General features: G+C 41.9%; 1 protein-coding gene across 5 annotated transcripts in view; it reads right to left on the reverse strand.

Annotated features, from left to right (window-relative positions):
• Positions 1-3320: 3320 nt before the first annotated feature.
• Positions 3321-12281, reverse strand: part of MTCL3 (MTCL family member 3) — a 35217-nt gene continuing 26256 nt past the window's right edge. For all 5 annotated transcript variants that reach the window (XM_080999573.1, XM_080999576.1, XM_080999574.1 and 2 more), the window contains exons 8-10: positions 9676-9767; positions 6887-7039; positions 3321-3388 (exon numbers count right to left, since the gene is read on the reverse strand). The gene's annotated coding sequence lies outside the window, so the exon portion shown is untranslated. The remainder of the gene's footprint in view (positions 3389-6886; positions 7040-9675; positions 9768-12281) is intronic.

The raw sequence follows: 12281 nt of genomic DNA on the forward strand, positions 1-12281 counted from the left end.
ATTGTGTTGTTATGTCTGTGATTTTGATGTTTTATTCTGCTGCAAGACACCTTGAGTACTTTTTGTAAAAAGGCAAATAAATAAAGCAAAAACCTTGCACACCATGGTTTACCGAATCAGGAGTTAGCCTTATGAACAGGCCACAACCTTGCCTCACTTCCTCCTCCTTCCCTTTCCAAAGCATCTTCCCCTCTCCCCAAGACTTGGTCATCAGCCCAGGTCCTCCTACAAATTGGAAATTGTAATTGTAATTTCTGGAAATCACAGGTATGAAGGAATCTGTTTTTATGCTAATCGTCACTTGAATTGATATGTAATGGCAAAGCAAGAAAAGGAATAACCGGGAGAAACTACCACATGGGAAAGGAGGAATCGCAGAGGGCACTTATTTTTGAGGTTGACTTCCTACTTACAAGTGACAGTTCCCAGCAAATCAGTGTTATGTCTAAACCAGACCACAAACTGCAGCAAAAAGGCTATGCTATCAAATATTTTAAACAAAAAACAGCAAACAGAAGAGTCTGCATGGCTTGACTGACAAGTTCTGGAATCCTCAGCACCCAGGAGATATATTTTGGGGACAGAGGGCAGCGTGACATTCATTTTCTTAGATCTGTAGTTAGCATGTTTTCACACATATTCAGTTCAGCTCAGGACAGGCTGATCTGATCTTGTCACCTTCCAGTGGACTCGGAATAGACTCAGATGAGCTGAACACATCAAGTCCATCCATTAAACAGCCACTTATAAAAAAGTGTTGACATGTAAGAGGTTGAAGCCTGAGCTACCTTCACTTTCCCTAATTGAAATACCCATTACTGGTTTACTCACAATATTGAGATCCTGTGTGTAATTCTTGGTTGTTTTCAAGCCTGGGCAATCTTCAGATTCCTTGTAACTCTCAAAGGCCAGAGTATCATTTGCAAAAGCATGGTTTCTTCCCTTGTTTTTTGCATCCTTGCTCTCCTTTTCTGTCTTGACGAGAAAACTCTCTTTGTCTGCTGAACAAGAGTTCAGTCCTGGTGTGTCACTCCATACTGAAGAGGAGGAATGTATGGGTCGTGTCTGTGCCTTGCTATGAATGGCCTTAGTCTCAGAGGCATTCATATTGCTCTCACGCCTTAATTTTACCTCCTGGTAAAGCTGGAAAGGAAACAAAAAATCTATTAGACCACAGTGATCTTACCAGCTTGATGAACAAAGGATGATATCTGTTTTCATGTTGAGCTTGTGCCATCAGACTCCAAAGTCTGAATTCCTTGGTGGGCTGGAATATCTGGAACTTTTTTTGCTACAGCATCATTTCTTTTCACAAGGAAGTACTGCAATTTCCAAAAATGGTGTCGGTTTCAAACATAAAGCACATGAGTATGTGGCTGTTGCATACTGGAACAAGGTCTGAAAAGATTCCTATTGTACCACACTAACTCTCAAATGAAGCATCTCCCAGCTGGGCCAACTCTTGGACATCAAAACCAAGCCGAAGACATGGTGCACCACAATAGGACATGATAATTGGTACAAGGCTATGTAGAGAAGGCATATGATATGAGAAGCAGAGCAGAAGAGCCACTCAGATCCTATTTGTGGGCTTCCAATCGGCACCAGGTTATCCACTATGAGCACAGGACTCGACTGTGTGTGTGGTTACTGTTTTAGTTTGTTACTATGTTATGTAGTTTTGTGTTCTTATATTGTAAACTGACCTGTGATCCTTGGATGAAAGGTGGTATATAAATTTAATAAATAATATAATAATAGATGGGTCTTTGGCCTCATCCAGCATGGTTCTAGCTGCTCTTCCATTCGTTCTCAGACTTGGAAGCAGTATCCCTAAGGATTCCTGACCAATTGCTATGGGAAGCATGAGTTCAACTGTGACCTCTACCACCATAGGCACAGATTGCACAACAGCCTGTTAGGCTTCCTTTGCAAGGGGAACAGACAGATATAACAACTGGTGGCTCTTCTGCATTTTGCCTCTGCAGTGACTGACAGATATCAATTTCACCTCCCTCTTCAAATTCTACCTTTTCATCTCAAATCAGTTTACAGATTTAGCAAGGCAACAACTATAATATGGAATGGTGATGCTCTTCCATGGACAAACGAAAGATCTGATGGGCAAAGCAGTGGCATCCTCATTACAAGGAATACAGCTAAGAGGTCAGGGAGCTTGTTAAACAGCTACACTTCACTCTGAAGGCACAAAATGGCAGAGATCCAGTGGGGTGTATCAGCCACCTCAGCTGCAAACCACCAGGCAGATGAATCAATGCAGACACATAGTGTGAATGTGGGAAACCAACAAAGCAGATACAGAATCACCAGCAGGAATAAATTCCATGTCCTGGTAAACAAAATACACTGCTAAAATGGCAACTCAAGGGAGCATCAGCAATAATTATACTAAACTCGTCCCGTGGGTTAGAACTGTGCGAAGACTGGCAGAGAACGAATGAGTAAAGGGTGTATAAATACAGTTTGTGTCTAGCCTGTGGTATGTTGTTTATTGTACTCTCTTGCTACTGAATGCCATCAATAAATATAGCAGGGCTGAGCCAGAATAAATGTGTCCTGCTCTCGTGTCCCTGGATTCCAATTCAAGACATTCCTTTACATGCTAATAAACAAGATTGGTCAATGTTAATCTCAGAAAGCAATGTCCAAAAAGGCACACCTAGATTTGGGGTGGGCAGTCTGTGGCACCCCAGAGTGTGTTGGACTTCATGACCAGGCATGATGGAAATTGTAGTCCAACAGCACTTGCAGGGCCACAGCTTGCTTCGTGGCATCTTTTTTTTGCATGGATTGCTGTTCCATAATACAAGGGTATGCTCATGACCCCTTTAGTTTTAAAAGCACAGTGCAAATTCTTCCAACACCCTTTCTGGCATCAATATCATGTTAGCATTAGCATGCTTTCTACAGCAATGTCCCAAAAGGCATCATGCTTCAATGTTTATACAATAAGTGGTGCCTGAAGAACTCCCCCTGCTTCTGAACAGTGGCATAGACACAATGGCTGATTCATTCCAACCCTGTGGATTCTTTGGTGAAATCATCTTAAGTTTTTGGGACTTTGCTTAAGACAGTATCATCATGTTAGTTGCTGACATGGAAAAGAACCCAAAAATACCTCTTCTATTTTCTTCTGCATGACCTTCCACTGGCATTCCCACTCTTTCCTTTCATTGTCAAAGCGCTCCAGAAGCTCCATCTTCTCTTTATTCCAGTTCCTCTCAGTTGTGCTCTCCAGTTGTGTCCGTAGGTCCATAGCTGCAGTGGCCAAACAGAGGAATGTCCGTGCACCTCTTATCTCTTCTAAGACTTTCCTGGAATGTGTGGGAGTTACGGAACAGCAAGCCTTACTTGCCTCTGGCTCCAGCTTTTGGGTCAAGCACAAAGGAGAAGAGCAAAGAAACAGGGAAATCAACCAAGCTGCATTAAAGGTTGGTTGCAAAGTATAATTCTATACCTCTTGCTTTAAAATACACACAATACAACAACAGAGCAATCTGCTCAGTTGTCCTGCCTGAGCTGGCCTCCTGCTGAACAAGCAATACACAGGTGGATTTTTCACTAGTGGAGACCAGAGAAAGCTCTGAAACAGGGCCTTCCAATGGGAGGACTCAGCTGGCCTGGGATCCACTGGATTCCAAGCCAATCTCACTGTCATCACATGATGGAATTGGACTGCTGCAAGAACTGGGCTTGATCATCCAGCATGGCAGCTGGCAGGAAGGGTAGGTGTGAGTTTGGATTCTGCTCTTAATCTCTGGCAAAATGGAAATGGAGAAAATTCAAAATCTGTGGAGAAAGAGCAAATGCATGACAACTCCTGTAATCTCAACATATGCAGGAACTGCCTTTTTATTTTTATTTTACTCCAGTGGTATTTTACATGCACAAGACTACTAAAAATGCAATGCTGAACATGTTGATTTTTTAAATATTTCTAATGGTTTTGCAAAACCGTACAAGGTTCTCGGAAGATGTTTCAAAGATGAAACAGGAGCTGCATAATCTATATTTGCCAGACATTTACATGATTTGCACAATTTAATTAAAAGCAGGCACAGGATCTTGGTAAGTAATTTCTTAGCAGGTGCAAAAATGCTTATTGTAGAAGCATGGTGCAGAAAGATATGGAATGTTATGATGGGTAAACTACTTACTATTATTAAGACATGGTTCAGCACCAAAGCTCTGATTAACTTTATGAATGACTCTGATTAACTTTATGGAAAACATACATTATGTTGGAAGAAAAATAATCTAGACAGAGATACATGTCTATAGATTAGCAATGCCATAAAATTAAGCATTTGGTCTATCAGAACACAAGCACAATTGATTGACTTATTTAAGTATTACATTTTTGCATTTGCAATGTTGTATTTGGAAAAGTAGTTTCTTTGTCTTTATCTTTTAAACATATTTTTACAAAATACAAATAATTTTAAAACCTATGCAAAAAAAAGATGTGTGGCATAATCACCAAAAGATCCGCTATTTGTCTAAATTAAGAAATTAAATTAAATTTTATTTTCATTAAAATAAAAAGTACACATTCAAACGTGAGCAGCTGTCCAGGATTGTGATACTCAGTCTTGCAAGGTAATGCTGAGCAACCTCTGTTCTCCCTGGTGCCTAGCAGTGGAAATCAAAACCCTCCAACCTTGCTAGGCCTGGAATGACCAAGACACAGTCCATGTCCTACTATCTCACACTCTGTTGACAAAGCAGCCAAGAATCTAAAGATAGTAAGTTTGCTAATGAAGATGACTTGGAACTGATGCAGTCAGTCTCTCCACCTGCTCTTCCCAATAAACAAATACACACACACACAGACACACGGAGGGGCGATCTATACGACAATGGTAGACTGACTTCAGTCTTGCAGAATCTATACTTTTGCTTCACAAGAATCCCCACAGCCAACCACGTATATTAACTGTGCAGAGCTCATCCGTCTTAAGTGTTTTTGAGTATTCATTACTGCTTAAGAATATAAGAGATAGCTTGCAGGATCAGACCAATATCCCAGCAACCAACAGTCACCAGGTGATTATTGGTCAGTGGTCTACTGCTTCCCTGTAGTCTACCTATCTCCATCCCACAATAAGGATGCTCTTCATGCTTAGAATCATACTATGATTTTATTTTCTGAATTCAAACCAACATTGTCAAGGCTGGAGAAAGGATGACCATAATAAGGTTTTAGGCCTTCCTTATGGGGGCTAAAAAAAAAATGCTACTGTATATTTCTGATGTCCCAACCCCAAACACACAAAAAAAGATTATATAAGCTTGATTCAATTAACAAGTCCACTAACAGAATCCCACACAATAATTTGTGCTAGCACAACAGTGCTTCTCCCCATCTCCTTCTCCTGTGCCCCCCAATTGGCTCTGGGAGGGGGAGGACCCCCAGAACAACGTACAAGGAAAATGTTTCGCCTGCCAAGCTAAAATGCTTGTGCTGACAGAACAATTGCCACAGCGCCGCATAGGTATAGGGATATAAAGACCAGGACTAGCCGCCTGAAAAACAGTTTCTACGCAAATGCAATTCTGGTTCTAAACGCAGCATAAGGAGTCTCTATAGTATAGTGTATTTTAAAATAGGGTTTTAGAGTTTTTAGGGGTTTTTGAAAGTTTTATGTAGTTTTGTAGTAGTTTTATGTAGTTTTATGCAGTTTTATGTAGTTTTGTGGTAGTTTTATGTAGTTTTTATGTAGTTTTATGTAGTTTTTCAATTTCATTGTTCTGCATGGGACAATGACAATAAAGATATCGTATATCGTATATTGAATTCCTCCCTACATTTCTTTGAACGACGGTTCACCAAAGCCCTGGTTTGTTTGTAAAACAGATTTATAGGGTTGGGATGACACGCACTGACCCTGCATGGCCTATGTGCACTCTGTAGTCCTTCTGAGCAGACTCTATATGTGTGCAAATCATAGATGAGATTGAGTTCATTTCACAATGTGGTTTGGGGCTTAGGGGGCACCCCTTTCACCCCACCCCTTGTGTCCTTCACTGTACATGCCAAGAAGTCAAGGAAGTTGCTTAGGGAAATTCTCTCACCCCCTCAAGACTATGGAAAGCAGTCTTGCTTGGCAGCCACAAACAATATCTAGAGCCAGGGGTGGAGGAAGGGGGGTGCGGTGGGTGCGGTCCGCCCTGGGTGTCACCACTGAAGGGGGTGACAAAATGCCGGGCGGCACTCACTGTGGGGCCTGCAGCGTGCCTGAGCCATGCGTCTCTCCTGGGAGAGACGAGGTGGCTTGGGCTCACGCAGGCTCTGTGCTGCCCAAACGGTCCACCTGCTGCCTCCCCCCCAGGTGTAGGGCAGCTGAGTGGGAGGAGGCAGGCAGACTCTGGAGGCCCCACGGTGTGCCCCGCCCCTATGGGTGGCTCGCCCCGCACCCGGGCATGCCACCCCAGGAGCCCAAGCAGCTTCCTCTGCTGCAGTTTAGAGCTACCAGAAGGAAACATCTGTCACTTCCAAAGGCCTCCTTTGCCCTCCTGAGATTTCTGCATTGCAGGAGGTTGGACTAGATGACCCTTGTGTTCTCCTTACATTCCTAAGCAACACAACCTAGACACAGGCTTGCTACCTCAGTGACAAATAAGTATATTTTTGATTGGTGTTTTGTTGCCTGCCTCTTAGTTTCATATTTTTATAAGTTGGAAACCACCCAGGGGTTACGTCAACATGATGAGTGATCTATAAATGAAACCAATAAATAAATAATATATTTCTTGGGGAAGGAAAGTAGCCCTAGACAAGTATGTATTTGCAGCGTGAGAAGGGATGACAAATTCCTTATTGTTCCTCTTCAAAATCATATGTATGCTACTGAGTGTCTCTCACCTGCGTGATGAAACATTTAAGCCCTTCTTTTTCTGGATCTCACCCAGACATTTCACAGGACTCTGAAGCTCCAAAGGGCTCGCTCTTTTCTCCTCTCTTTGCTTCACTTTCCAAAGCTGACTCTGGATCCAGTAAATTCTTTTGTGTTTATACCTGCCAGGAAAAAATTCAGGGCAGCTTTATTACAAATGAGGGTCACTGCTGGTAACTGAGCTGTTCAAATACAACACAATATTCTTAATAAAAAAATGAGGAGTGGCCAAGAGGGACTGATTGTTTAAGCAAAGGTCTTGGCTTCAACTAGGAAACAGTCAGCAGATAAAGCTTCCACAATTTCTTAGGCCAAAGTTCTAGCTGACTGCCAGGGGCTGAAATGACTGTTGCTCAAAAACAAATTCTTACATAAAGTTTCCACTGCCCTGAAAGCTCATTTGCAGTCTAAATGTCATTTGAAATAGAGCTTGTGCAGCCATTTCAATATTTTTAAAAGTTTACAATAATGTAAAATCACTAGGTTTGGTTTTCTAACAAAATGAAGCTGCACAGTATTTGGAGGGGTGCTACAGTTACCTCTGAGCAGACTTATTCAGATGAATTACAAGACTTTTATTACTTTGACTTCAACTGTATGAAGACTGGTCAATCTGCAGGTTCCCGTGCAAAGCAATAAAATAAGGCAATGTGAAAAAAGCAATGATCTTGAGAAGCATTAAGGTATAGATGCATTACAGGACAAGCACAAATATAATGCATTTCACCTTAATGTGTATTGATTGCACTCTTGCAATGCATGCTTTTGCAGCGAAGCTCAGTAGATGTAGAACAAGGGAGCACAAAGCATTTCTGCAATTATTACTTGGTTGCTTAAAGCAATCCTTCCAGTGTACAATCTGTTTCCCACCAAACTACATTTCTGAAACCACACTGGAGACCATCCAAATGCAATCAAGTTCTGGAAGAGCACCACGGGAGTCATTGCATTACATGTAACATAGAATGGGATGGTTGGAAGGAGCTGGAGGTCACATAACTCAAACTTTTGCCCTATGACAGGTCCCGCTTTACCCCAAGCACTCTCAGCAGATTAGCACATGTCAGATGGACCCCTTGTTAGAGAATTGCCTTGGACTCAGAAAACCTGGATCCAAGTCCCTCTTCTAGTTGAGATTCATTCTGTGGCAAGTCACTTTTGTGACCTCCAGCTTCTCCTCTGTAAAACGGGAACAAAAGTTACCCTACTTGCAGGGTTACTGTGAAGGTAACAGCAATAAAAGCTGTGAAGCATTTTGCAAATTAATCACGTTATAGTACTAGAAGGATTGAGCAAAGTGGTCATTGTCCTTGAAGGCCAACTTAGTGAAACACATCCAGATGGCCCAACCAAGCAACACTTTGGGTGATATCCAACTGTGCCCATCTGCTAGCAGAACAGACTTCCACTTGCACAACAAAACTCCTCCTTCCTCTCCCTCCCCCTGCAGCCTCATATGCACCCCCCTCCAAACTGTTTCGGAGCGTTGGGGAACTGCAGGAGGGTGGAGAGTAAGGGGAGGCCTCCTCACACAATGCTGGATACTGCCCCGTTTTTATATATCTTCTCCCTTTTCATTCATGTTCTCTTCACTTGCTCCCAGTGCTGCTTATGGATCTGCCACATTTTCTTGCTAATTGCTCCCATGGATACCGACCCTCAAGCATGACATTTACATGTGGAAAACTGGGTCACTGTTTAATTTTGTACCAAATTCTCAAGCTGGTATTATGGTGGATAAATTCCTTAGGGGACTGTCCCTTATCTCCATCTCTTATTCTCCTCAGATGATCCTTTCTTCCCTGGGAGAGCAGAATTAAATTTCCCTTTCCTGTATTATTTGTACCCATGTGGTCAGGGAAAAATTAAAAAAAGGCTTGGTTGAAGAATCATGGCAGATAATTTACATCAAAGCTCATTCTCCATGTAAATAGGAAGCCTTTTCCTTTTAAAAGAAATAGCTAACATGCAGGGTGTGACACAGCTTTTGTTTCCCTTGGGGAACAGCAGGGCGTCCATCCTTTTCAACATGTCCTAGACAAGGTCAGCAGCTCAATACATCAGTAAACTGTATGCCAACAATCAATGACATCTGCACCACTGGTTGTTTCCTATGTCAAGCAAACAAGTTTTTCTTTTTTAAAAAAACAAAGCAAAACCGTATAGCATTATACTCTCCTTCTATCCCACTCTCTCTGCATACAAACACACATACAAGTCCAAATAGTTTGAAATAAATACCCTTCTGGGGCACGGACGGCAGCAGCTAAAAATAACAGATGGTGACATCAGCCAAGGAGGTGTTATGTTTTAACGGAGATGAACAAAAGTGGCTGCACAAGTCAGCTCTCTGGGAGAGCCGTCTTTTGATTTATCAGCAACACAGCCATTCAGCTGTGCTAGATAGTTAGGTACATGCTACAAAACAGTTACTTTTGATCACAACTGCAGCCAGCTACTGTGCACTTGAACACACGCATCCAAGACTCAGGCTGTGAAAATCAAGAGCCAAATGATTAAATAAATAAAAAAACTTCCTCTGTCAAAAAGTGCACCCAGCCTTTCCTTAAATAATCCATTTCTTAGTAAGATGATTACTGACCTACATTCACATCAAGAGGAAAAACTAGACAGATGTCAAAATAAGCTGTTGGACACAATGCTAGAGCCCCTTCTCATTTTATGTTTTTTTAAATTCTCATAGTCTAAAAATGAGTATAAAACAACAATGAGGTTTAAAGTAGGAGAAAAACCTTACCTTTTATAGAGGGAAAAAAACCTTTCAGAAGTATTTCAGTCCAAATGTGAAGTAGTAGTGAAAGCAGTGAAAGTCTTCCAGTTCTGAAAATACTGAAATTGTTCAAAGAAAGGAAAAATAATCAGCTTCTCAACCAGGAGAGCTCTTGGAACTCTATTAGATCAACTTTGCAACTTTTTGCAAACTGAAGAACGGTTCCGTTTAGCATCATCCCAACAGCTGGTTTCCATGTGACGTCAGCACACGGAGGATGGTTTTAGAATCTCTTCCAATCCCCAGCCCTGTAACTTTATATCTTCTCATATTATATGTAAACAACTTTGTGTCCAGGACATTTTTAGGTTTTATAGTGGAGCCCAGTTTTTAAAACTTGCCAGAGCAGCCTGTGTAAATATTAGAGCTGTGACAATAGCCAGTTTTAGATTTCTTTTATTGAAAGGCAGTCATCTTTTTTTCTTTCTTTCTTAGAAGCATTCTTTCCCTGGAGAATTTTCAGATGCACAGATAGGATAGCAACGTTCCACCACATTTTTTAAAAAATCTACATATTTTCTCCTACTTCAAAATAATAGCTGTGGCTCAATCTTTTATTGTTTTAAAAAAGCCTTCTTTCAATAGAGAAGAGCAGTTTGAAAAATATTATCAAACTCACAGTGCCCTGCCAAAAAAGACAAAACTTTAAATGAGAACGAGAATCAAACCTAACAATCTTCCTTAATGCCTGTGTGCTGTGAACTCTGTGTGGTTGCCTTTGAAGACTATTCAACAGCTGCAGCTGGTGTGGAATTCAATGACCCCACCTCATGGTGGGTGGAGGGGTCACTTGGAGCAGAGAAGAACAATATTCCAAGTCTCCACTGGCTGCCTGTTGCCAAGCAGATCAGCACAATTTAAGGAGCTGGTTTAGATTCATAAGGCATGAAACAATGTGACCTCTGCATACTTCATGGCCGTTTTATAGAATTTGGTTTGAACATGCACTCCTATCATACACAGTCAAGCACTGACCTATAGTGCTTAAAAACACATACTTCATAGGAATATACAGACTACAGGAAGATCTCATAAGTCTGTGGTATGTACTTGTATTAGCAGTCTCACTGGCTTCTGTGAAGCTGTTTATTTTCTCCTACTTGATTTCCATCGCAATTGTTTACTCCAGACGTTCTGTTTTCCATTACAAATGCGTTGGTCAAACAGCAGAAGGGCATTTTCAGTGCCTGCTCTGAGGATCAAACTCCCCTTCTCTCCACCACAATACAAGTCTGTATCATTCCAGAAAGTGTTGTGTAGCATCTTTGTTAAGTAAGAATTATACTGCCCAGGATGGGTATGAAGACTTGAAAGAAAAACTTGCTTGCCTTCAGACCATGGAACCCTTTCCACATCAGCATCTACCATGGATTCCTGCTCATCTGCCGTGGAATCCCTGAGCATTGCAGCTCCCTCAACCACAGTAGGAAAACCAATGTTTTAGTAGCATAACTGTAATCTGCATGTCACGATATATTATATATTTTTGTATTTAAAATTGTTATCTTCTCTGAGGTAGAGTAGTCACTCTGGTGGTCAAAAGCCATTTGAAGGAAAAAAATGTAATGTATTTGTAGCAGATGTTTTTCAGCATTCAGGAACCCACAGGAAATGATTGGCTCAAAATACTTATATTGTTGACTCATTTTTAAATGGTTATTCTCTCCCCCTCCCAACCAATTAGGTTTCAAGACACATTGTCAACCATGTAGTCCTTGGCAGTGCAAAAACACCCATTTGCTTCCATCAGATTAAAAATGTGTGTTTCATTCCATATTGAGGGTCACAGAAGAGTGTGTCTGAAGGATGTATTAAGCCTGATAAGTATGTGCTTATGATTCAGCTCTGCTATGAACTCTACTTCCCCTTGCACCAAGCATAAGAGCACATTTGTACAATGTCACCTTAAGCTTTTGGTTCAGTGTCTTAGCAAAACCGACTTGACTGTTATCAGGATTTAGGCCTACAGATGGCCCTTTGTGAGAAATAATCAGTGACCTATGAGATAAAAGGCTGGCCTTCAGCTTTTGTGCCACCACTGAGTACCAGGCAAAGGGAAAAAGCGAAGGAAGAGCAGACAGACCTACAAGAGCTTCATGAACATCAATATGACATCACAGGCCAAAGCCTGAGCATAGAGGCCACTTTTCCAACACGGTTCAGCTTGTTGCTGTTCCTTTTCATAAGTTGGGTCCTCCTAACAGAGGGTCCATGTTGTGCTCGGCCCCTAAACTCTTCCCTAACCGGCTTGTGGGCGGGGCTTGCACTGCTCCAAGCCGGTGGTGCCACAGTTATTCCAATGGCCTTTAGCCAATCAGCAGCGTGGCAAGGTTGGGGGTATCTATTTGGCGGCGCGACGTAGGGACCTCCTTTTGCTTCGCACAGCCGAACACCCGCCCACCCGCCCATTAATTAGGTCGTGTTTGGCCTTGCTTTGGACTTCGGTTGGTCACCTGTTTTTGGAATGGGGGCCAGGTAGGAATTTTTTCCAATGTGGCAGATTGGCTGTGGCAACTTGGTTTTTGCCTACCTCTTAGCAATCGTCACAACTTTGTAAGGTCTGGTGGTTAAGC

The sequence above is a fragment of the Podarcis pityusensis genome (assembly GCF_964106645.2).
Source record: "Podarcis pityusensis genome assembly, chromosome: 3".
NCBI classification, from domain to species: Eukaryota; Metazoa; Chordata; class Lepidosauria; order Squamata; family Lacertidae; genus Podarcis; species Podarcis pityusensis.